Below are 19,913 nucleotides of genomic sequence, written 5' to 3'. Positions count from 1 at the left end.
ATAGGTGTATAAGTTTTTTAACGTGGCCCGGTGGCGCACGGTAGCGCGTCTGACTCCAGATCAGAAGGTTGCGTGTTCAAATCACGTCCGGGTCAAGATGTTACTTTTTATCTTTTACAGTTAAACTCTTTTTACCACCAAAAACTTAAAACAAGCAATTTCATTCTGTGGCAATAAATAAAATTAACTGATAGATGAGTTTTGACAATATGAATGATTTTATTTCTTTTTCCCACGTAAGATTTCAATTTAAAAACAGTTTGATCCCTGAGAAACGGTTTAGCAGCATTTCCTATCGTAACAAGAATCTCCAAAAACAAATTTTATATATTTCTAAGTAATTTAAACTATAGGTGTATAAGTTTTCTAACGTCGCCCGGTGGCGCAACGGTAGCGCGTCTGACTCCAGATCAGAAGGTTGCGTGTTCAAATCACGTCCGGTTCAATATGGTAGTTTTTAACTTTTACAGTTAAACTCTTTTTACTACTAAAAACTTAAAACAAGCAATTTCATTCTGTGGCAATAAATAAAATTAACTAATAGATGAGTTTAGACAATATGAATGATTTTATTTCTTTTTCCCACGTAATATTTCAATTTAAAAACAGTTTGATCCCTGATAAACGGTTTAGCAGCATTTCCTATCGTAACAACAATCTCCAAAAACAAATGTTACATATTTCTAAGTAAATTAAATTATAGGTGTATAAGTTTTCTAACGTGGCCCGGTGGCGCAACGGTAGCGCGTCTGACTCCAGATCAGAAGGTTGCGTGTTCAAATCACGTCCGGGTCAAGATGTTTCTTTTTAACTTTTACAGTTAAACTCTTTTTACCACCAAAAACTTAAAACAAGCAATTTCATTCTGTGGCAATAAATAAAATTAACTAATAGATGAGTTTAGACAATATGAATGATTTTATTTCTTTTTCCCACGTAATATTTCAATTTAAAAACAGTTTGATCCCTGAGAAACGGTTCAGCAGCATTTCCTATCGTAACAAGAATCTCCAAAAAGAAATTTTACATATTTCTAAGTAATTTAAATTATAGGTGTATAAGTTTTTTAACGTGGCCCGGTGGCGCACGGTAGCGCGTCTGACTCCGGATCAGAAGGTTGCGTGTTCAAATCACGTCCGGGTCAAGATGTTACTTTTTATCTTTTACAGTTAAACTCTTTTTACCACCAAAAACTTAAAACAAGCAATTTCATTCTGTGGCAATAAATAAAATTAACTGATAGATGAGTTTTGACAATATGAATGATTTTATTTCTTTTTCCCACGTAAGATTTCAATTTAAAAACAGTTTGATCCCTGAGAAACGGTTTAGCAGCAGTTCCCATCGTAACAACAATCTCCAAAAACAAATGTTACATATTTCTAAGTAAATTAAATTATAGGTGTATAAGTTTTCTAACGTGGCCCGGTGGCGCAACGGTAGCGCGTCTGACTCCAGATCAGAAGGTTGCGTGTTCAAATCACGTCCGGGTCAAGATGTTTCTTTTTAACTTTTACAGTTAAACTCTTTTTACAACCAAAAACTTAAAACAAGCAATTTCATTCTGTGGCAATAAATAAAATTAACTGATAGATGATTTTAGACAATATGAATGATTTTATTTCTTTTTCCCACGTAATATTTCAATTTAAAAACAGTTTGATCCCTGAGAAACGGTATAGTAGCATTTCCTATCGTAACAAGAATCTCCAAAAACAAATTTTATATATTTCTAAGTAATTTAAATTATAGGTGTGTAAGTTTTCTAACGTGAACCGGTGGCGCAACGGAAGCGCGTCTGACTCCAGATCAGAAGGTTGCGTGTTCAAATCACGTCCGGGTCAAGATGTTATTTTTTAACTTTTACAGTTAAACTCTTTTTACCACCAAAAACTTAAAACAAGCAATTTCATTCTGTGGCAATAAATAAAATTAACTGATAGATGAGTTTTGACAATATGAATGATTTTATTTCTTTTTCCCACGTAAGATTTCAATTTAAAAACAGTTTGATCCCTGAGAAACGGTTTAGCAGCATTTCCCATCGTAACAACAATCTCCAAAAACAAATGTTACATATTTCTAAGTAAATCAAATTATAGGTGTATAAGTTTTCTAACGTGGCCCGGTGGCGCAACGGTAGCGCGTCTGACTCCAGATCAGAAGGTTGCGTGTTCAAATCACGTCCGGGTCAAGATGTTTCTTTTTAACTTTTACAGTTAAACTCTTTTTACAACCAAAAACTTAAAACAAGCAATTTCATTCTGTGGCAATAAATAAAATTAACTGATAGAGGATTTTAGACAATATGAATGATTTTATTTCTTTTTCCCACGTAATATTTTAATTTAAAAACAGTTTGATCCCTGAGAAACGGTTTAGCAGCATTTCCTATCAACAATCTCCAAAAACAAATTTTATATATTTCTAAGTAATTTAAACTATAGGTGTATAAGTTTTCTAACGTCGCCCGGAGGCGCAACGGTAGCGCGTCTGACTCCAGATCAGAAGGTTGCGTGTTCAAATCACGTCCAGTTCAATATGTTAGTTTTTAACTTTTACAGTTCAACTCTTTTTACTACTAAAAACTTAAAACAAGCAATTTCATTCTGTGGCAATAAATAAAATTAACTAATAGATGAGTTTAGACAATATGAATGATTTTATTTCTTTTTCCCACGTAATATTTCAATTTAAAAACAGTTTGATCCCTGAGAAACGGTTTAGCAGCATTTCCTATCGTAACAAGAATCTCCAAAAATAAATTTTATATATTTCTAAGTAATTTAAATTATAGGTGTATAAGTTTTCTAACGTGAACCGGTGGCGCAACGGTAGCGCGTCTGACTCCAGATCAGAAGGTTGCGTGTTCAAATCACGTCAGGGTCAAGATGTTACTTTTTAACTTTTACAGTTAAACTCTTTTTACTACTAAAAACTTTAAACAAGCAATTTCATTCTGTGGCAATAAATAAAATTAACTAATAGATGAGTTTAGACAATATGAATGATTTTATTTCTTTTTCCCACGTAATATTTCAATTTAAAAACAGTTTGATCCCTGAGAAACGGTTTAGCAGCATTTCCTATCGTAACAAGAATCTCCAAAAACAAATTTTATATATTTCTAAGTAATTTAAACTATAGGTGTATAAGTTTTCTAACGTCGCCCAGTGGCGCAACGGTAGCGCGTCTGACTCCAGATCAGAAGGTTGCGTGTTCAAATCACGTCCGGTTCAATATGTTAGTTTTTAACTTTTACAGTTAAACTCTTTTTACTACTAAAAACTTAAAACAAGCAATTTCATTCTGTGGCAATAAATAAAATTAACTAATAGATGAGTTTAGACAATATGAATGATTTTATTTCTTTTTCCCACGTAATATTTCAATTTAAAAACAGTTTGATCCCTGAGAAACGGTTTAGCAGCATTTCCTATCGTAACAAGAATCTCCAAAAATAAATTTTATATATTTCTAAGTAATTTAAATTATAGGTGTATAAGTTTTCTAACGTGGCCCGGTGGCGCAACGGTAGCGCGTCGGACTGCAGATCAGAAGGTTGCGTGTTCAAATAGCGTCAGGGTCAAAATGTTACTTTTTAACTTTTACAGTTAAACTCTTTTTACTACTAAAAACTTAATACAAGCAATTTCATTCTGTGGCAATCAATAAAATTAACTAATAGATGAGTTTAGACAATATGAATGATTTTATTTCTTTTTCCCACGTAATATTTCAATTTAAAAACAGTTTGATCCCTGAGAAACGGTTTAGCAGCATTTCCCATCGTAACAAGAATCTCCAAAAACAAATTTTACATATTTCTAAGTAATTTAAATTATAGGTGTATAAGTTTTCTAACGTCGCCCGGTGGCGCAACGGTAGCGCGTCTGACTCCAGATCGGAAGGTTGCGTGTTCAAATCACGTCCGGGTCAAGATGTTTCTTTTTAACTTTTACAGTTAAACTCTTTTTACAACCAAAAACTTAAAACAAGCAATTTCATTCTGTGGCAATAAATAAAATTAACTGATAGATGAGTTTAGACAATATGAATGATTTTATTTCTTTTTCCCACGTAATATTTCAATTTAAAAACAGTTTGATCCCTGAGAAACGGTTTAGCAGCATTTCCTATCGTAACAAGAATCTCCAAAAACAAATTTTATATATTTCTAAGTAACTTAAATTATAGGTGTATAAGTTTACTAACGTGGAACGGTGGCGCAACGGTAGCGCGTCTGACTCCAGATCAGAAGGTTGCGTGTTCAAATCACGTCCGGGTCAAGATGCTACTTTTTAACTTTTACAGTTAAACTCTTTTTACTACCAAAAACTTAAAACAAGCAATTTCATTCTGTTTCAATAAATAAAATTAACTGATAGATGAGTTTAGACAATATGAATGATTTTATTTCTTTTTCCCACGTAATATTTCAATTTAAAAACAGTTTGATCCCTGAGAAACGGTTTAGCAGCATTTCCCATCGTAACAACAATCTCCAAAAACAAATTTTACATATTTCTAAGTAAATTAAATTATAGTTGTATAAGTTTTCTAACGTGGCCCGGTGGCGCAACGGTAGCGCGTCTGACTCCAGATAAGAAGGTTGCGTGTTCAAATCACGTCCGGGTCAATGTGTTACTTTGTAACTTTTACAGTTAAACTCTTTTTACTACCAAAAACTTTAAAGAAGCAATTTCATTCTGTTGCAATAAATAAAATTAACTAATAGATGAGTTCAGACAATATGAATGATTTCATGTCTTTTTCCCACGTAATATTTCAATTTAAAAAAAGTTTGATCCCTGAGAAACGGTTTAGCAGCATTTCCTTTCGTAACAAGAATCTCCAAAAACAAATTTTATATATTTCTAAGTAATTTAAATTATAGGTGTATAAGTTTTCTACCGTGGCCCTGTGGCGCAACGGTAGCGCGTCTGACTGCAGATCAGAAGGTTGCGTGTTCAAATCACGTCCGGGTCAAGATGTTACTTTTTAACTTTTACAGTTAAACTCTTTTTACCCCAAAAAACTTAAAACAAGCAATTTCATTCTGTGGCAATAAATAAAATTAACTGATAGATGAGTTTTGACAATATGAATGATTTTATTTCTTTTTCCCACGTAAGATTTCAATTTAAAAACAGTTTGATCCCTGAGAAACGGTTTAGCAGCAGTTCCCATCGTAACAACAATCTCCAAAAACAAATGTTACATATTTCTAAGTAAATTAAATTATAGGTGTATAAGTTTTCTAACGTGGCCCGGTGGCGCAACGGTAGCGCGTCTGACTCCAGATCAGAAGGTTGCGTGTTCAAATCACGTCCGGGTCAAGATGTTTCTTTTTAACTTTTACAGTTAAACTCTTTTTACAACCAAAAACTTAAAACAAGCAATTTCATTCTGTGGCAATAAATAAAATTAACTGATAGATGATTTTAGACAATATGAATGATTTTATTTCTTTTTCCCACGTAATATTTCAATTTAAAAACAGTTTGATCCCTGAGAAACGGTTTAGCAGCATTTCCTATCGTAACAAGAATCTCCAAAAACAAATTTTATATATTTCTAAGTAATTTAAATTATAGGTGTGTAAGTTTTCTAACGTGAACCGGTGGCGCAACGGTAGCGCGTCTGACTCCAGATCAGAAGGTTGCGTGTTCAAATCACGTCCGGGTCAAGATGTTATTTTTTAACTTTTACAGTTAAACTCTTTTTACCACCAAAAACTTAAAACAAGCAATTTCATTCTGTGGCAATAAATAAAATTAACTGATAGATGAGTTTTGACAATATGAATGATTTTATTTCTTTTTCCCACGTAAGATTTCAATTTAAAAACAGTTTGATCCCTGATAAACGGTTTAGCAGCATTTCCTATCGTAACAAGAATCTCCAAAAACAAATTTTATATATTTCTAAGTAATTTAAACTATAGGTGTATAAGTTTTCTAACGTCGCCCGGTGGCGCAACGGTAGCGCGTCTGACTCCAGATCAGAAGGTTGCGTGTTCAAATCACGTCCGGTTCAATATGGTAGTTTTTAACTTTTACAGTTAAACTCTTTTTACTACTAAAAACTTAAAACAAGCAATTTCATTCTGTGGCAATAAATAAAATTAACTAATAGATGAGTTTAGACAATATGAATGATTTTATTTCTTTTTCCCACGTAATATTTCAATTTAAAAACAGTTTGATCCCTGATAAACGGTTTAGCAGCATTTCCTATCGTAACAACAATCTCCAAAAACAAATGTTACATATTTCTAAGTAAATTAAATTATAGGTGTATAAGTTTTCTAACGTGGCCCGGTGGCGCAACGGTAGCGCGTCTGACTCCAGATCAGAAGGTTGCGTGTTCAAATCACGTCCGGGTCAAGATGTTTCTTTTTAACTTTTACAGTTAAACTCTTTTTACCACCAAAAACTTAAAACAAGCAATTTCATTCTGTGGCAATAAATAAAATTAACTAATAGATGAGTTTAGACAATATGAATGATTTTATTTCTTTTTCCCACGTAATATTTCAATTTAAAAACAGTTTGATCCCTGATAAACGGTTTAGCAGCATTTCCTATCATAACAAGAATCTCCAAAAACAAATTTTATATATTTCTAAGTAATTTAAACTATAGGTGTATAAGTTTTCTAACGTCGCCCGGTGGCGCAACGGTAGCGCGTCTGACTCCAGATCAGAAGGTTGCGTGTTCAAATCACGTCCGGTTCAATATGGTAGTTTTTAACTTTTACAGTTAAACTCTTTTTACTACTAAAAACTTAAAACAAGCAATTTCATTCTGTGGCAATAAATAAAATTAACTAATAGATGAGTTTAGACAATATGAATGATTTTATTTCTTTTTCCCACGTAATATTTCAATTTAAAAACAGTTTGATCCCTGAGAAACGGTTTAGCAGCATTTCCTATCGTAACAAGAATCTCCAAAAATAAATTTTATATATTTCTAAGTAACTTAAATTATAGGTGTATGAGTTTTCTAACGTGGCCCGGTGGCACAACGGTAGCGCGTCTGACTCCAGATCGGAAGGTTGCTTGTTCAAATCATGTCCGGGTCAAAAATTTTACTTTTTGACTTTTACAGTTAAACTGGTTTTACTGCCAAAAACTTAAGACAAGCAATTTCATTCTGTGGCAATAAATAAAATTAACTGATAGATGAGTTTAGACAATATGAATGATTTTATTTCTTTTTCCACGTAATATTTCAATTTAAAAACAGTTTGATCCCTGAGAAACGGTTCAGCAGCATTTCCTATCGTAACAAGAATCTCCAAAAACAAATTTTACATATTTCTAAGTAATTTAAATTATAGGTGTATAAGTTTTTTAACGTGGCCCGGTGGCGCACGGTAGCGCGTCTGACTCCAGATCAGAAGGTTGCGTGTTCAAATCACGTCCGGGTCAAGATGTTACTTTTTATCTTTTACAGTTAAACTCTTTTTACCACCAAAAACTTAAAACAAGCAATTTCATTCTGTGGCAATAAATAAAATTAACTGATAGATGAGTTTTGACAATATGAATGATTTTATTTCTTTTTCCCACGTAAGATTTCAATTTAAAAACAGTTTGATCCCTGAGAAACGGTTTAGCAGCAGTTCCCATCGTAACAACAATCTCCAAAAACAAATGTTACATATTTCTAAGTAAATTAAATTATAGGTGTATAAGTTTTCTAACGTGGCCCGGTGGCGCAACGGTAGCGCGTCTGACTCCAGATCAGAAGGTTGCGTGTTCAAATCACGTCCGGGTCAAGATGTTTCTTTTTAACTTTTACAGTTAAACTCTTTTTACAACCAAAAACTTAAAACAAGCAATTTCATTCTGTGGCAATAAATAAAATTAACTGATAGATGATTTTAGACAATATGAATGATTTTATTTCTTTTTCCCACGTAATATTTCAATTTAAAAACAGTTTGATCCCTGAGAAACGGTATAGTAGCATTTCCTATCGTAACAAGAATCTCCAAAAACAAATTTTATATATTTCTAAGTAATTTAAATTATAGGTGTGTAAGTTTTCTAACGTGAACCGGTGGCGCAACGGAAGCGCGTCTGACTCCAGATCAGAAGGTTGCGTGTTCAAATCACGTCCGGGTCAAGATGTTATTTTTTAACTTTTACAGTTAAACTCTTTTTACCACCAAAAACTTAAAACAAGCAATTTCATTCTGTGGCAATAAATAAAATTAACTGATAGATGAGTTTTGACAATATGAATGATTTTATTTCTTTTTCCCACGTAAGATTTCAATTTAAAAACAGTTTGATCCCTGAGAAACGGTTTAGCAGCATTTCCCATCGTAACAACAATCTCCAAAAACAAATGTTACATATTTCTAAGTAAATCAAATTATAGGTGTATAAGTTTTCTAACGTGGCCCGGTGGCGCAACGGTAGCGCGTCTGACTCCAGATCAGAAGGTTGCGTGTTCAAATCACGTCCGGGTCAAGATGTTTCTTTTTAACTTTTACAGTTAAACTCTTTTTACAACCAAAAACTTAAAACAAGCAATTTCATTCTGTGGCAATAAATAAAATTAACTGATAGAGGATTTTAGACAATATGAATGATTTTATTTCTTTTTCCCACGTAATATTTTAATTTAAAAACAGTTTGATCCCTGAGAAACGGTTTAGCAGCATTTCCTATCAACAATCTCCAAAAACAAATTTTATATATTTCTAAGTAATTTAAACTATAGGTGTATAAGTTTTCTAACGTCGCCCGGAGGCGCAACGGTAGCGCGTCTGACTCCAGATCAGAAGGTTGCGTGTTCAAATCACGTCCAGTTCAATATGTTAGTTTTTAACTTTTACAGTTAAACTCTTTTTACTACTAAAAACTTAAAACAAGCAATTTCATTCTGTGGCAATAAATAAAATTAACTAATAGATGAGTTTAGACAATATGAATGATTTTATTTCTTTTTCCCACGTAATATTTCAATTTAAAAACAGTTTGATCCCTGAGAAACGGTTTAGCAGCATTTCCTATCGTAACAAGAATCTCCAAAAACAAATTTTATATATTTCTAAGTAATTTAAACTATAGGTGTATAAGTTTTCTAACGTCGCCCAGTGGCGCAACGGTAGCGCGTCTGACTCCAGATCAGAAGGTTGCGTGTTCAAATCACGTCCGGTTCAATATGTTAGTTTTTAACTTTTACAGTTAAACTCTTTTTACTACTAAAAACTTAAAACAAGCAATTTCATTCTGTGGCAATAAATAAAATTAACTAATAGATGAGTTTAGACAATATGAATGATTTTATTTCTTTTTCCCACGTAATATTTCAATTTAAAAACAGTTTGATCCCTGAGAAACGGTTTAGCAGCATTTCCTATCGTAACAAGAATCTCCAAAAATAAATTTTATATATTTCTAAGTAATTTAAATTATAGGTGTATAAGTTTTCTAACGTGGCCCGGTGGCGCAACGGTAGCGCGTCGGACTGCAGATCAGAAGGTTGCGTGTTCAAATAGCGTCAGGGTCAAAATGTTACTTTTTAACTTTTACAGTTAAACTCTTTTTACTACTAAAAACTTAATACAAGCAATTTCATTCTGTGGCAATCAATAAAATTAACTAATAGATGAGTTTAGACAATATGAATGATTTTATTTCTTTTTCCCACGTAATATTTTAATTTAAAAACAGTTTGATCCCTGAGAAACGGTTTAGCAGCATTTCCCATCGTAACAAGAATCTCCAAAAACAAATTTTACATATTTCTAAGTAATTTAAATTATAGGTGTATAAGTTTTCTAACGTCGCCCGGTGGCGCAACGGTAGCGCGTCTGACTCCAGATCGGAAGGTTGCGTGTTCAAATCACGTCCGGGTCAATGTGTTACTTTTTAACTTTTACAGTTAAACTCTTTTTACTACCAAAATCTTAAAACAAGCAATTTCGTTCTGTGGCAATAAATAAAATTAACTAATAGATGAGTTTAGACAATATGAATGATTTTATTTCTTCTTCCCACGTAATATTTCAATTTAAAAACAGTTTGATCCCTGAGAAACGGTTTAGCAGCATTTCCTAACGTAACAAGAATCTCCAAAAACAAATTTTATATATTTCTAAGTAATTTAAATTATAGGTGTGTAAGTTTTCTAACGTGAACCGGTGGCGCAACGGTAGCGCGTCTGACTCCAGATCAGAAGGTTGCGTGTTCAAATCACGTCCGGGTCAAGATGTTACTTTTTAACTTTTACAGTTAAACTCTTTTTACCACCAAAAACTTAAAACAAGCAATTTCATTCTGTGGCAATAAATAAAATTAACTGATAGATGAGTTTTGACAATATGAATGATTTTATTTCTTTTTCCCACGAAAGATTTCAATTTAAAAACAGTTTGATCCCTGAGAAACTGTTTAGCAGCATTTCCCATCGTAACAACAATCTCCAAAAACAAATTTTACATATTTCTAAGTAAATTAAATTATAGGTGTATAAGTTTTCTAACGTGAACCGGTGGCGCAACGGTAGCGCGTCTGACTCCAGATCAGAAGGTTGCGTGTTCAAATCACGTCAGGGTCAAGATGTTACTTTTTAACTTTTACAGTGAAACTCTTTTTACTACTAAAAACTTAAAACAAGCAATTTCATTCTGTGGCAATAAATAAAATTAACTAATAGATGAGTTTTGACAATATGAATGATTTTATTTCTTTTTCCCACGTAATATTTCAATTTAAAAACAGTTTGATCCCTGAGAAACGGTTTAGCAGCATTTCCTATCATAACAAGAATCTCCAAAAATAAATTTTATATATTTCTAAGTAATTTAAATTATAGGTGTATAAGTTTTCTAACGTGAACCGGTGGCGCAACGGTAGCGCGTCTGACTCTAGATCAGAAGGTTGCGTGTTCAAATCACGTCAGGGTCAAGATGTTACTTTTTAACTTTTACAGTTAAACTCTTTTTACTACTAAAAACTTAAAACAAGCAATTTCATTCTGTGGCAATAAATAAAATTAACTAATAGATGAGTTTAGACAATATGAATGATTTTATTTCTTTTTCCCACGTAATATTTCAATTTAAAAACAGTTTGATCAATGAGAAACGGTTTAGCAGCATTTCCCATCGTAACAAGAATCACCAAAAACAAATTTTATATATTTCTAAGTAATTTAAATTATAGGTGTATAAGTTTTCTAACGTGGCCCGGTGGCGCAACGGCAGCGCGTCTGACTCCAGATCAGAAGGTTGCGTGTTCAAATCACGTCCGGGTCAATATGTTACTTTTTAACTTTTACAGTTAAACTCTTTTTACTACCAAAAACTTAAAACAAGCAATTTCATTCTGTGGCAATAAATAAAATTAACTGATAGATGAGTTTAGACAATATGAATGATTTTATTTCTTTTTCCCACGTAATATTTCAATTTAAGAACAGTTTGATCCCTGAGAAACGGTTTAGCAGCATTTCCTATCGTAACAAGAATCTCCAAAAACAAATTTTATATATTTCTAAGTAATTTAAATTATAGGTGTGTAAGTTTTCTAACGTGAACCGGTGGCGCAACGGTAGCGCGTCTGACTCCAGATTAGAAGGTTGCGTGTTCAAATCACGTCCGGGTCAAGATGTTACTTTTTAACTTTTACAGTTAAACTCTTTTTACCACCAAAAACTTAAAACAAGCAATTTCATTCTGTGGCAATAAATAAAATTAACTGATAGATGAGTTTTGACAATATGAATGATTTTATTTCTTTTTCCCACGTAAGATTTCAATTTAAAAACAGTTTGATCCCTGAGAAACGGTTTAGCAGCATTTCCCATCGTAACAACAATCTCCAAAAACAAATGTTACATATTTCTAAGTAAATTAAATTATAGGTGTATAAGCAATATGAATGATTTTATTTCTTTTTCCCACGTAAGATTTCAATTTAAAAACAGTTTGATCCCTGAGAAACGGTTTAGCAGCATTTCCCATCGTAACAACAATCTCCAAAAACAAATGTTACATATTTCTAAGTAAATTAAATTATAGGTGTATAAGTTTTCTAACGTGGCCCGGTGGCGCAACGGTAGCGCGTCTGACTCCAGATCAGAAGGTTGCGCGTTCAAATCACGTCCGGGTCAAGATGTTTCTTTTTAACTTTTACAGTTAAACTCTTTTTACAACCAAAAACTTAAAACAAGCAATTTCATTCTGTGGCAATAAATAAAATTAACTGATAGATGATATTAGACAATATGAATGATTTTATTTCTTTTTCCCACGTAATATTTCAATTTAAAAACAGTTTGATCCCTGAGAAACGGTTTAGCAGCATTTCCTATCGTAACAAGAATCTCCAAAAACAAATTTTATGTATTTCTAAGTAATTTAAATTATAGGTGTGTAAGTTTTCTAACGTGAACCGGTGGCGCAACGGTAGCGCGTCTGACTCCAGATCAGAAGGTTGCGTGTTCAAATCACGTCCGGGTCAAGATGTTACTTTTTAACTTTTACAGTTAAACTCTTTTTCCCACCAAAAACTTAAAACAAGCAATTTCATTCTGTGGCAATAAATAAAATTAACGGATAGATGAGTTTTGACAATATGAATGATTTTATTTCTTTTTCCCACGTAAGATTTCAATTTAAAAACAGTTTGATCCCTGAGAAACGGTTTAGCAGCATTTCCCATCGTAACAACAATCTCCAAAAACAAATGTTACATATTTCTAAGTAAATTAAATTATAGGTGTATAAGTTTTCTAACGTGGCCCGGTGGCGCAACGGTAGCGCGTCTGACTCCAGATCAGAAGGTTGCGTGTTCAAATCACGTCCGGGTCAAGATGTTTCTTTTTAACTTTTACAGTTAAACTCTTTTTACAACCAAAAACTTAAAACAAGCAATTTCATTCTGTGGCAATAAATAAAATTAACTGATAGATGATTTTAGACAATATGAATGATTTTATTTCTTTTTCCCACGTAATATTTCAATTTAAAAACAGTTTGATCCCTGAGAAACGGTTTAGCAGCATTTCCTATCAACAATCTCCAAAAACAAATTTTATATATTTCTAAGTAATTTAAACTATAGGTGTATAAGTTTTCTAACGTCGCCCGGTGGCGCAACGGTAGCGCGTCTGACTCCAGATCAGAAGGTTGCGTGTTCAAATCACGTCCGGTTCAATATGTTAGTTTTTAACTTTTACAGTTCAACTCTTTTTACTACTAAAAACTTAAAACAAGCAATTTCATTCTGTGGCAATAAATAAAATTAACTAATAGATGAGTTTAGACAATATGAATGATTTTATTTCTTTTTCCCACGTAATATTTCAATTTAAAAACAGTTTGATCCCTGAGAAACGGTTTAGCAGCATTTCCTATCGTAACAAGAATCTCCAAAAATAAATTTTATATATTTCTAAGTAATTTAAATTATAGGTGTATAAGTTTTCTACCGTGAACCGGTGGCGCAACGGTAGCGCGTCTGACTCCAGATCAGAAGGTTGCGTGTTCAAATCACGTCAGGGTCAAGATGTTACTTTTTAACTTTTACAGTTAAACTCTTTTTACTACTAAAAACTTAAAACAAGCAATTTCATTCTGTGGCAATAAATAAAATTAACTAATAGATGAGTTTAGACAATATGAATGATTTTATTTCTTTTTCCCACGTAATATTTCAATTTAAAAACAGTTTGATCCCTGAGAAACGGTTTAGCAGCATTTCCTATCGTAACAAGAATCTCCAAAAACAAATTTTATATATTTCTAAGTAATTTAAACTATAGGTGTATAAGTTTTCTAACGTCGCCCGGTGGCGCAACGGTAGCGCGTCTGACTCCAGATCAGAAGGTTGCGTGTTCAAATCACGTCCGGTTCAATATGTTAGTTTTTAACTTTTACAGTTCAACTCTTTTTACTACTAAAAACTTAAAACAAGCAATTTCATTCTGTGGCAATAAATAAAATTAACTAATAGATGAGTTTAGACAATATGAATGATTTTATTTCTTTTTCCCACGTAATATTTCAATTTAAAAACAGTTTGATCCCTGAGAAACGGTTTAGCAGCATTTCCTATCGTAACAAGAATCTCCAAAAATAAATTTTATATATTTCTAAGTAATTTAAATTATAGGTGTATAAGTTTTCTACCGTGAACCGGTGGCGCAACGGTAGCGCGTCTGGCTCCAGATCAGAAGGTTGCGTGTTCAAATCACGTCAGGGTCAAGATGTTACTTTTTAACTTTTACAGTTAAACTCTTTTTACTACTAAAAACTTAAAACAAGCAATTTCATTCTGTGGCAATAAATAAAATTAACTAATAGATGAGTTTAGACAATATGAATGATTTTATTTCTTTTTCCCACGTAATATTTCAATTTAAAAACAGTTTGATCCCTGAGAAACGGTTTAGCAGCATTTCCTATCGTAACAAGAATCTCCAAAAACAAATTTTATATATTTCTAAGTAATTTAAACTATAGGTGTATAAGTTTTCTAACGTCGCCCGGTGGCGCAACGGTAGCGCGTCTGACTCCAGATCAGAAGGTTGCGTGTTCAAATCACGTCCGGTTCAATATGTTAGTTTTTAACTTTTACAGTTAAACTCTTTTTACTACTAAAAACTTAAAACAAGCAATTTCATTCTGTGGCAATAAATAAAATTAACTAATAGATGAGTTTAGACAATATGAATGATTTTATTTCTTTTTCCCACGTAATATTTCAATTTAAAAACAGTTTGATCCCTGAGAAACGGTTTAGCAGCATTTCCTATCGTAACAAGAATCTCCAAAAATAAATTTTATATATTTCTAAGTAATTTAAATTATAGGTGTATAAGTTTTCTAACGTGAACCGGTGGCGCAACGGTAGCGCGTCTGACTCCGGATCAGAAGGTTGCGTGCTCAAATCACGTCAGGGTCAAGATGTTACTTTTTAACTTTTACAGTTAAACTCTTTTTACTACTAAAAACTTAAAACAAGCAATTTCATTCTGTGGCAATAAATAAAATTAACTAATAGATGAGTCTAGACAATATGAATGATTTTATTTCTTTTTCCCACGTAATATTTCAATTTAAAAACAGTTTGATCAATGAGAAACGGTTTAGCAGCATTTCCCATCGTAACAAGAATCACCAAAAACAAATTTTATATATTTCTAAGTAATTTAAATTATAGGTGTATAAGTTTTCTAACGTGGCCCGGTGGCGCAACGGCAGCGCGTCTGACTCCAGATCGGAAGGTTGCGTGTTCAAATCACGTCCGGGTCAATATGTTACTTTTTAACTTTTACAGTTAAACTCTTTTTACTACCAAAAACTTAAAACAAGCAATTTCATTCTGTGGCTATAAATAAAATTAACTGATAGATGAGTTTAGACAATATGAATGATTTTATTTCTTTTTCCCACGTAATATTTCAATTTAAAAACAGTTTGATCCCTGAGAAACGGTTTAGCAGCATTTCCTATCGTAACAAGAATCTCCAAAAATAAATTTTATATATTTCTAAGTAATTTAAATTATAGATGTATAAGTTTTCTAACGTGGCCCGGTGGCGCAACGGTAGCGCGTCGGACTGCAGATCAGAAGGTTGCGTGTTCAAATAGCGTCAGGGTCAAAATGTTACTTTTTAACTTTTACAGTTAAACTCTTTTTACTACTAAAAACTTAATACAAGCAATTTCATTCTGTGGCAATCAATAAAATTAACTAATAGATGAGTTTAGACAATATGAATGATTTTATTTCTTTTTCCCACGTAATATTTCAATTTAAAAACAGTTTGATCCCTGAGAAACGGTTTAGCAGCATTTCCCATCGTAACAAGAATCTCCAAAAACAAATTTTACATATTTCTAAGTAATTTAAATTATAGGTGTATAAGTTTTTTAACGTGGCCCGGTGGCGCACGGTAGCGCGTCTGACTCCAGATCAGAAGGTTGCGTGTTCAAATCACGTCCGGGTCAAGATGTTACTTTTTATCTTTTACAGTTAAACTCTTTTTACTACCCAAAACTTAAAACAAGCAATTTCATTCTGTGGCAATAAATAAAATTAACTGATAGATGAGTTTAGACAATATGAATGATTTTATTTCTTTTTCCCACGTAATATTTCAATTTAAAAACAGTTTGATCCCTGAGATACGGTTTAGCAGCATTTCCCATCGTAACAACAATCTCCAAAAAAAATTTTACATATTTCTAAGTAAATTAAATTATATGTGTATAAGTTTTCTAACGTGGCCCGGTGGCGCAACGGTAGCGCGTCTGACTCCAGATCGGAAGGTTGCGTGTTCAAATCACGTCCGGGTCAATGTGTTACTTTTTAACTTTTACAGTTAAACTCTTTTTACTACCAAAATCTTAAAACAAGCAATTTCATTCTGTGGCAATAAATAAAATTAACTAATAGATGAGTTTAGACAATATGAATGATTTTATTTCTTCTTCCCACGTAATATTTCAATTTAAAAACAGTTTGATCCCTGAGAAACGGTTTAGCAGCATTTCCTATCGTAACAAGAATCTCCAAAAACAAATTTTATATATTTCTAAGTAATTTAAATTATAGGTGTGTAAGTTTTCTAACGTGAACCGGTGGCGCAACGGTTGCGTGTTCAAATCACGTCCGGGTCAAGATGTTACTTTTTAACTTTTACAGTTAAACTCTTTTTACCACCAAAAACTTAAAACAAGCAATTTCATTCTGTGGCAATAAATAAAATTAACTGATAGATGAGTTTTGACAATATGAATGATTTTATTTCTTTTTCCCACGTAAGATTTCAATTTAAAAACAGATTGATCCCTGAGAAACGGTTTAGCAGCAGTTCCCATCGTAACAACAATCTCCAAAAACAAATGTTACATATTTCTAAGTAAATTAAATTATAGGTGTATAAGTTTTCTAACGTGGCCCGGTGGCGCAATGGTAGCGCGTCTGACTCCAGATCAGAAGGTTGCGTGTTCAAATCACGTCCGGGTCAAGATGTTTCTTTTTAACTTTTACAGTTAAACTCTTTTTACAACCAAAAACTTAAAACAAGCAATTTCATTCTGTGGCAATAAATAAAATTAACTGATAGATGATTTTAGACAATATGAATGATTTTATTTCTTTTTCCCACGTAATATTTCAATTTAAAAACAGTTTGATCCCTGAGAAACGGTTTAGCAGCATTTCCTATCGTAACAAGAATCTCCAAAAACAAATTTTATATATTTCTAAGTAATTTAAATTATAGGTGTGTAAGTTTTCTAACGTGAACCGGTGGCGCAACGGAAGCGCGTCTGACTCCAGATCAGAAGGTTGCGTGTTCAAATCACGTCCGGGTCAAGATGTTATTTTTTAACTTTTACAGTTAAACTCTTTTTACCACCAAAAACTTAAAACAAGCAATTTCATTCTGTGGCAATAAATAAAATTAACTGATAGATGAGTTTTGACAATATGAATGATTTTATTTCTTTTTCCCACGTAAGATTTCAATTTAAAAACAGTTTGATCCCTGAGAAACGGTTTAGCAGCATTTCCCATCGTAACAACAATCTCCAAAAACAAATGTTACATATTTCTAAGTAAATCAAATTATAGGTGTATAAGTTTTCTAACGTGGCCCGGTGGCGCAACGGTAGCGCGTCTGACTCCAGATCAGAAGGTTGCGTGTTCAAATCACGTCCGGGTCAAGATGTTTCTTTTTAACTTTTACAGTTAAACTCTTTTTACAACCAAAAACTTAAAACAAGCAATTTCATTCTGTGGCAATAAATAAAATTAACTGATAGATGATTTTAGACAATATGAATGATTTTATTTCTTTTTCCCACGTAATATTTTAATTTAAAAACAGTTTGATCCCTGAGAAACGGTTTAGCAGCATTTCCTATCAACAATCTCCAAAAACAAATTTTATATATTTCTAAGTAATTTAAACTATAGGTGTATAAGTTTTCTAACGTCGCCCGGAGGCGCAACGGTAGCGCGTCTGACTCCAGATCAGAAGGTTGCGTGTTCAAATCACGTCCAGTTCAATATGTTAGTTTTTAACTTTTACAGTTCAACTCTTTTTACTACTAAAAACTTAAAACAAGCAATTTCATTCTGTGGCAATAAATAAAATTAACTAATAGATGAGTTTAGACAATATGAATGATTTTATTTCTTTTTCCCACGTAATATTTCAATTTAAAAACAGTTTGATCCCTGAGAAACGGTTTAGCAGCATTTCCTATCGTAACAAGAATCTCCAAAAATAAATTTTATATATTTCTAAGTAATTTAAATTATAGGTGTATAAGTTTTCTAACGTGAACCGGTGGCGCAACGGTAGCGCGTCTGACTCCAGATCAGAAGGTTGCGTGTTCAAATCACGTCAGGGTCAAGATGTTACTTTTTAACTTTTACAGTTAAACTCTTTTTACTACTAAAAACTTAAAACAAGCAATTTCATTCTGTGGCAATAAATAAAATTAACTAATAGATGAGTTTAGACAATATGAATGATTTTATTTCTTTTTCCCACGTAATATTTCAATTTAAAAACAGTTTGATCCCTGAGAAACGGTTTAGCAGCATTTCCTATCGTAACAAGAATCTCCAAAAACAAATTTTATATATTTCTAAGTAATTTAAACTATAGGTGTATAAGTTTTCTAACGTCGCCCAGTGGCGCAACGGTAGCGCGTCTGACTCCAGATCAGAAGGTTGCGTGTTCAAATCACGTCCGGTTCAATATGTTAGTTTTTAACTTTTACAGTTAAACTCTTTTTACTACTAAAAACTTAAAACAAGCAATTTCATTCTGTGGCAATAAATAAAATTAACTAATAGATGAGTTTAGACAATATGAATGATTTTATTTCTTTTTCCCACGTAATATTTCAATTTAAAAACAGTTTGATCCCTGAGAAACGGTTTAGCAGCATTTCCTATCGTAACAAGAATCTCCAAAAATAAATTTTATATATTTCTAAGTAATTTAAATTATAGGTGTATAAGTTTTCTAACGTGGCCCGGTGGCGCAACGGTAGCGCGTCGGACTGCAGATCAGAAGGTTGCGTGTTCAAATAGCGTCAGGGTCAAAATGTTACTTTTTAACTTTTACAGTTAAACTCTTTTTACTACTAAAAACTTAATACAAGCAATTTCATTCTGTGGCAATCAATAAAATTAACTAATAGATGAGTTTAGACAATATGAATGATTTTATTTCTTTTTCCCACGTAATATTTCAATTTAAAAACAGTTTGATCCCTGAGAAACGGTTTAGCAGCATTTCCCATCGTAACAAGAATCTCCAAAAACAAATTTTACATATTTCTAAGTAATTTAAATTATAGGTGTATAAGTTTTCTAACGTCGCCCGGTGGCGCAACGGTAGCGCGTCTGACTCCAGATCGGAAGGTTGCGTGTTCAAATCACGTCCGGGTCAATGTGTTACTTTTTAACTTTTACAGTTAAACTCTTTTTACTACCAAAATCTTAAAACAAGCAATTTCGTTCTGTGGCAATAAATAAAATTAACTAATAGATGAGTTTAGACAATATGAATGATTTTATTTCTTCTTCCCACGTAATATTTCAATTTAAAAACAGTTTGATCCCTGAGAAACGGTTTAGCAGCATTTCCTAACGTAACAAGAATCTCCAAAAACAAATTTTATATATTTCTAAGTAATTTAAATTATAGGTGTGTAAGTTTTCTTACGTGAACCGGTGGCGCAACGGTAGCGCGTCTGACTCCAGATCAGAAGGTTGCGTGTTCAAATCACGTCCGGGTCAAGATGTTACTTTTTAACTTTTACAGTTAAACTCTTTTTACCACCAAAAACTTAAAACAAGCAATTTCATTCTGTGGCAATAAATAAAATTAACTGATAGATGAGTTTTGACA

At 32.7% G+C, this 19,913-nt stretch overlaps 2 protein-coding genes and 37 non-coding genes across 39 annotated transcripts in view; 38 read left to right on the top strand and 1 right to left on the bottom strand.

Moving 5' to 3' along the window:
• Positions 1 to 19,913, bottom strand: part of LOC107446022 (uncharacterized) — a 194,463-nt gene that overhangs the window by 106,247 nt on the left and 68,303 nt on the right. The gene's annotated exons all lie outside the window — the stretch shown is intronic.
• Positions 1 to 19,913, top strand: part of LOC147802258 (uncharacterized) — a 106,614-nt gene that overhangs the window by 46,391 nt on the left and 40,310 nt on the right. The gene's annotated exons all lie outside the window — the stretch shown is intronic.
• Positions 25 to 95, top strand: TRNAW-CCA (transfer RNA tryptophan (anticodon CCA)). The gene has a single exon. It is a non-coding gene; the product is annotated as a tRNA-Trp (tRNA).
• Positions 375 to 445, top strand: TRNAW-CCA (transfer RNA tryptophan (anticodon CCA)). The gene has a single exon. It is a non-coding gene; the product is annotated as a tRNA-Trp (tRNA).
• Positions 724 to 795, top strand: TRNAW-CCA (transfer RNA tryptophan (anticodon CCA)). Its single transcript has one exon. It is a non-coding gene; the product is annotated as a tRNA-Trp (tRNA).
• On the top strand, positions 1,074 to 1,144 carry TRNAR-CCG (transfer RNA arginine (anticodon CCG)). Its single transcript has one exon. It is a non-coding gene; the product is annotated as a tRNA-Arg (tRNA).
• Positions 1,423 to 1,494, top strand: TRNAW-CCA (transfer RNA tryptophan (anticodon CCA)). The gene has a single exon. It is a non-coding gene; the product is annotated as a tRNA-Trp (tRNA).
• TRNAW-CCA (transfer RNA tryptophan (anticodon CCA)) lies at positions 1,773 to 1,844 on the top strand. Its single transcript has one exon. It is a non-coding gene; the product is annotated as a tRNA-Trp (tRNA).
• On the top strand, positions 2,123 to 2,194 carry TRNAW-CCA (transfer RNA tryptophan (anticodon CCA)). The gene has a single exon. It is a non-coding gene; the product is annotated as a tRNA-Trp (tRNA).
• Positions 3,868 to 3,939, top strand: TRNAW-CCA (transfer RNA tryptophan (anticodon CCA)). The gene has a single exon. It is a non-coding gene; the product is annotated as a tRNA-Trp (tRNA).
• Positions 4,568 to 4,639, top strand: TRNAW-CCA (transfer RNA tryptophan (anticodon CCA)). The gene has a single exon. It is a non-coding gene; the product is annotated as a tRNA-Trp (tRNA).
• TRNAW-CCA (transfer RNA tryptophan (anticodon CCA)) lies at positions 5,268 to 5,339 on the top strand. The gene has a single exon. It is a non-coding gene; the product is annotated as a tRNA-Trp (tRNA).
• Positions 5,618 to 5,689, top strand: TRNAW-CCA (transfer RNA tryptophan (anticodon CCA)). Its single transcript has one exon. It is a non-coding gene; the product is annotated as a tRNA-Trp (tRNA).
• Positions 5,969 to 6,039, top strand: TRNAW-CCA (transfer RNA tryptophan (anticodon CCA)). The gene has a single exon. It is a non-coding gene; the product is annotated as a tRNA-Trp (tRNA).
• On the top strand, positions 6,318 to 6,389 carry TRNAW-CCA (transfer RNA tryptophan (anticodon CCA)). Its single transcript has one exon. It is a non-coding gene; the product is annotated as a tRNA-Trp (tRNA).
• Positions 6,669 to 6,739, top strand: TRNAW-CCA (transfer RNA tryptophan (anticodon CCA)). The gene has a single exon. It is a non-coding gene; the product is annotated as a tRNA-Trp (tRNA).
• Positions 7,018 to 7,089, top strand: TRNAW-CCA (transfer RNA tryptophan (anticodon CCA)). The gene has a single exon. It is a non-coding gene; the product is annotated as a tRNA-Trp (tRNA).
• Positions 7,368 to 7,438, top strand: TRNAW-CCA (transfer RNA tryptophan (anticodon CCA)). The gene has a single exon. It is a non-coding gene; the product is annotated as a tRNA-Trp (tRNA).
• Positions 7,717 to 7,788, top strand: TRNAW-CCA (transfer RNA tryptophan (anticodon CCA)). The gene has a single exon. It is a non-coding gene; the product is annotated as a tRNA-Trp (tRNA).
• On the top strand, positions 8,067 to 8,138 carry TRNAW-CCA (transfer RNA tryptophan (anticodon CCA)). The gene has a single exon. It is a non-coding gene; the product is annotated as a tRNA-Trp (tRNA).
• TRNAW-CCA (transfer RNA tryptophan (anticodon CCA)) lies at positions 8,417 to 8,488 on the top strand. Its single transcript has one exon. It is a non-coding gene; the product is annotated as a tRNA-Trp (tRNA).
• On the top strand, positions 9,812 to 9,883 carry TRNAW-CCA (transfer RNA tryptophan (anticodon CCA)). Its single transcript has one exon. It is a non-coding gene; the product is annotated as a tRNA-Trp (tRNA).
• Positions 10,162 to 10,233, top strand: TRNAW-CCA (transfer RNA tryptophan (anticodon CCA)). The gene has a single exon. It is a non-coding gene; the product is annotated as a tRNA-Trp (tRNA).
• On the top strand, positions 11,212 to 11,283 carry TRNAW-CCA (transfer RNA tryptophan (anticodon CCA)). Its single transcript has one exon. It is a non-coding gene; the product is annotated as a tRNA-Trp (tRNA).
• TRNAW-CCA (transfer RNA tryptophan (anticodon CCA)) lies at positions 11,562 to 11,633 on the top strand. The gene has a single exon. It is a non-coding gene; the product is annotated as a tRNA-Trp (tRNA).
• On the top strand, positions 12,069 to 12,140 carry TRNAW-CCA (transfer RNA tryptophan (anticodon CCA)). Its single transcript has one exon. It is a non-coding gene; the product is annotated as a tRNA-Trp (tRNA).
• TRNAW-CCA (transfer RNA tryptophan (anticodon CCA)) lies at positions 12,419 to 12,490 on the top strand. Its single transcript has one exon. It is a non-coding gene; the product is annotated as a tRNA-Trp (tRNA).
• On the top strand, positions 12,769 to 12,840 carry TRNAW-CCA (transfer RNA tryptophan (anticodon CCA)). The gene has a single exon. It is a non-coding gene; the product is annotated as a tRNA-Trp (tRNA).
• On the top strand, positions 13,115 to 13,185 carry TRNAW-CCA (transfer RNA tryptophan (anticodon CCA)). The gene has a single exon. It is a non-coding gene; the product is annotated as a tRNA-Trp (tRNA).
• TRNAW-CCA (transfer RNA tryptophan (anticodon CCA)) lies at positions 13,815 to 13,885 on the top strand. The gene has a single exon. It is a non-coding gene; the product is annotated as a tRNA-Trp (tRNA).
• Positions 14,515 to 14,585, top strand: TRNAW-CCA (transfer RNA tryptophan (anticodon CCA)). Its single transcript has one exon. It is a non-coding gene; the product is annotated as a tRNA-Trp (tRNA).
• On the top strand, positions 15,214 to 15,285 carry TRNAW-CCA (transfer RNA tryptophan (anticodon CCA)). The gene has a single exon. It is a non-coding gene; the product is annotated as a tRNA-Trp (tRNA).
• On the top strand, positions 15,914 to 15,984 carry TRNAW-CCA (transfer RNA tryptophan (anticodon CCA)). The gene has a single exon. It is a non-coding gene; the product is annotated as a tRNA-Trp (tRNA).
• Positions 16,262 to 16,333, top strand: TRNAW-CCA (transfer RNA tryptophan (anticodon CCA)). The gene has a single exon. It is a non-coding gene; the product is annotated as a tRNA-Trp (tRNA).
• TRNAW-CCA (transfer RNA tryptophan (anticodon CCA)) lies at positions 16,935 to 17,006 on the top strand. Its single transcript has one exon. It is a non-coding gene; the product is annotated as a tRNA-Trp (tRNA).
• TRNAW-CCA (transfer RNA tryptophan (anticodon CCA)) lies at positions 17,285 to 17,356 on the top strand. The gene has a single exon. It is a non-coding gene; the product is annotated as a tRNA-Trp (tRNA).
• On the top strand, positions 17,635 to 17,706 carry TRNAW-CCA (transfer RNA tryptophan (anticodon CCA)). The gene has a single exon. It is a non-coding gene; the product is annotated as a tRNA-Trp (tRNA).
• Positions 19,380 to 19,451, top strand: TRNAW-CCA (transfer RNA tryptophan (anticodon CCA)). Its single transcript has one exon. It is a non-coding gene; the product is annotated as a tRNA-Trp (tRNA).
• TRNAW-CCA (transfer RNA tryptophan (anticodon CCA)) lies at positions 19,730 to 19,801 on the top strand. The gene has a single exon. It is a non-coding gene; the product is annotated as a tRNA-Trp (tRNA).

The sequence above is a fragment of the Parasteatoda tepidariorum genome, chromosome 10, assembly GCF_982258835.1.
Source record: "Parasteatoda tepidariorum strain Cologne lab strain chromosome 10, Ptep-v5.0, whole genome shotgun sequence".
In the NCBI taxonomy this organism is placed as follows: Eukaryota; Metazoa; Arthropoda; class Arachnida; order Araneae; family Theridiidae; genus Parasteatoda; species Parasteatoda tepidariorum.
The sequence above is the reverse complement of the archived record's forward strand: the minus strand, read 5'-3'. Positions and strand labels throughout refer to the sequence as shown.